The sequence below is a fragment of the Ceratosolen solmsi genome, unplaced genomic scaffold (assembly GCF_000503995.2).
Source record: "Ceratosolen solmsi marchali unplaced genomic scaffold, CerSol_1.0 scaffold43, whole genome shotgun sequence".
Classification (NCBI taxonomy): Eukaryota; Metazoa; Arthropoda; class Insecta; order Hymenoptera; family Agaonidae; genus Ceratosolen; species Ceratosolen solmsi.
In genome coordinates, this window is record NW_011948431.1 from 5,225,124 (window position 1) to 5,228,523 (window position 3,400).

Below are 3,400 nucleotides of genomic sequence, written 5' to 3' on the forward strand. Positions count from 1 at the left end.
GGGTCGGGGGGGGGGCCGGGGGGGGGGGTGTCGGTACAGGGGACAACATGAAGTGCTTCGGGGTCCCCGCGGCGCTTTTCCCTCGGTGTTTGGGATTTCCACCGGCGGGGGAGCTCGCGTACGGCCGCGGCGCAAAAGGCGGCAGAGGCGGTGGTGACGACGGTCGCTCGCTCGGTGCCTCGGTGGTTATTCTCCCGGGACGGCAATCGAAATGGAAAAGCGTCGATAGGGCGACGATGGCGGCGGTTGGCGGCGGCGGGGCGAGGGGGGGGGGGTCGAGCGAGGGTCGCGGCCGCGTTAAATCCGATAAAATTAAATGGCTAGGAGTGGGACCCTAGTCTTGGCACACCGATCTATCGATCCATCCTGTTACGCTTTAATGTTGCATCGGAGCGATGGGAGTCTACGGGGGCGGTTATCCTCGTTGCACAGCACGTGTCCACCGCGTCGCTCGAATCTCCTCGCAACCGGAGCTAGCTACCGGCGGCGCCTCGACCCCGATTGTTCAATGCGAGATTCATGTCGTTGATTCATCCTGGCCTCCATTTCCTGAAAATATTCCTTCAGTCGCTTAATACCCTTCCGGATAATTGACGATGGTGCAGGAGCTCGAATATTCCTGGCGAAGGTGCAGCTACATTTTATTAGAATGATCAACGAGTCATTGGGTGCAAGAAAACTCATTCGTCGTAGAAATGTCTAAATATAGATTTGTTAGCTTGATTGAGGCGTTGAGACGAATCTGTGAAAAAAGGACATTTCGTGTTGTTGCGGGTTTAAGGAGCTCGAAGTGGTATGGAGCGCACTATGTCCTATTATCATAATATTAAATTACGTATGAATATTGGTTTATCGTATCGTCGCACCGTTGAAATATCGAATTGCTGATTATTTGTGCAATTTTTGTTTTTTGTTTTTCTTTGTAAGTTGATTATTGCTTTTAATAAACAAGGGAGTTTGAAATGTTGTAACGTTAAATTATTGGATTAATTTACTTAGCTTTGAATGAGCGTGTAATGAGTAGATAAAATTGTAATTTGTCTCGATTTATAAAAGAATAAAACAAAGAGAAATTTAATTACTTTAAAGATTATAATTATATCGAAGTATTAATGTTATAAAGTGAAATTGTTATTGGTTAGAGAAGCATTGGCAACGTAAAGATAATTTTCTCTGTATATTTGATTGTACGTAGTTGTGAAATTTTTAAACGAATTTGTATAAATAATGTCGATTTATTACATAAGACAAGTTTACACTGCTACATGTACTCGTTATATAATTTACCAATATATTGGCCAAATATTATTTAAGAGTGAAAATTGTAATTCAATGCTTTGTAGTGGGAAAAGCACAAGTAAATAAAGCAGAAATATTAAAGAAATTGGGAAGCGAATAGTCGTGTGTATTAAAGTTTATTTGCTTTTTTGTCAAATATATAAATTGTAGGTGGTCATATGTATGTGATTTATTATTATTATTATTATTGTTTTTTTTTTTATTATAATAATGCAAATGCGTGTGTTGGTGTTATTTTTATCATAAATCTCCCTTAACATTGTTTCCTGACAAACTAAGTTCTTAAGTAAAATTGATTATGTTAGAAGCAGCAGAAAAAAAACGTAATTTAGAGCTTTTACACGAAGACAGTAAGATTTTAAACAATTATAAGTAACGAATAATAGACAATATTTTAGTAAATTTTGAAAATTATTAAGTTGAAAAGCATTAGCAAGTGATTGTCTTATTGTATAGTTTAGTTTGTATAACAGAAATTTTACAAACATTAACAGGGTTTTCAGATTTATGATATAACAGTAAAATTTAATATATATATATATATATATATATATAATATATTTTATCTATACGAGTTTATTAGAATAAAGTAAAAAACGAATGTATTTTGTGTAAGTGATAATTAATAATCGAGAAACTTAAGGTTTCAGCCAAATTTCAAATAGGCATTGGAAAATGTATATTCTTACTTAATGTCTTTGGATAATTTTGTTAAAGGGTTGAGCCGGGAACTTCATACTTATTCTAACAGGAATAATATTATTATTCAACTTTATATATCATTCGCATTGTCCTTCTTTTCCAATATTCTGAGTTATAAATTAATCTTTTTAATTTTTCCCTTCCTTTATCGAAATAATATTCTCATCGACTAATTATTAGATAAGTCCGAAATCTTTTACTTCGCTTACTTTTCAACGGTAATTTCCTAAATTTATTGAGAATAATAATTGATGGTGAAAGAAATTTCTATAACTTCGCTTCTTGATTTTACCGGATATCGATAACAAAACAAACAGGACAAAAACATTATTATTATAAAAAATATTATGTTAATTTATTTTATATAAGGTTCATTGTTGCGAGTAGTTGTCATTTGTATAACTTCTTAATCCTCAATTTTTGTCAATTTGCAGTTTTAGTGTTTGAAAAGATAAAAAGTCTTTTAATGCTCTCGCCAGTCGGTAAAATAGGAGTTGACCGACAATACTATACCGACTGACGCGCTAAGCGAGAATCTCGGCAGTCGATAAGATAATTATTCTCACATTCCTTTTATCCTACGTAAATACTTGAATAATTATTTTGCAATACCTCGAGTATAAGCCATTGACTTATAAAATCAATAGTAATGAGTTTCGTTTATTTAAAAATGTTTTGCATTATTTCACATATTATCCTAGCAGGTAATACGCTAAAATTCCAAAATCTCTTTCCAAAATATTCATTGTACGTGGCATTTGTTTGCAATTGCAGTAATAAGAACATTGGCATTTTCATTAAAATATACAATTGAATTTAAAGATTCTCGGAGTCATCGTTAAAATATAAATTTAAGTGCTTAAACAATAATTCTTATCTCGTAATAATGCATATAAATGCGTTATCATTAACAAAATATGTAACATTACTGATACCTTCGAGTCCGTATACATTTATGAAAGAGAATCATATTTTATTATTCTGTTAAGCTTGTAGGGCAAGTAAATAGTATTATTAATACGTTCTCTAATGTTGCAATTATTGAATAAAAAAAAAAATTATAACATTCTTTCCTTATGCGTAATTTTTGCTTTTCATTTACATGCCATTTGTAGGAGAATATAGGCGTACTATTTGCATAATTATTATAGAATTATTATAGAATATGTATTATAGACGTATTATAGAATTGCATTTATTAATAAAGTCGAAATGTGTGATTAATGTTAAAAGTCCTTTAAACTATTAACTAGTTAATGTCGATAATTTCGTTTGCCATCGTTTCTTTCACACTTTCATCAATTATCATTAAATATAATCAAATACATTTACTGGTACAGGATATTCGTGCATTATTCTTCTTTGATTTTGTTTTTTATTCTCAATTTCGAAATAATAC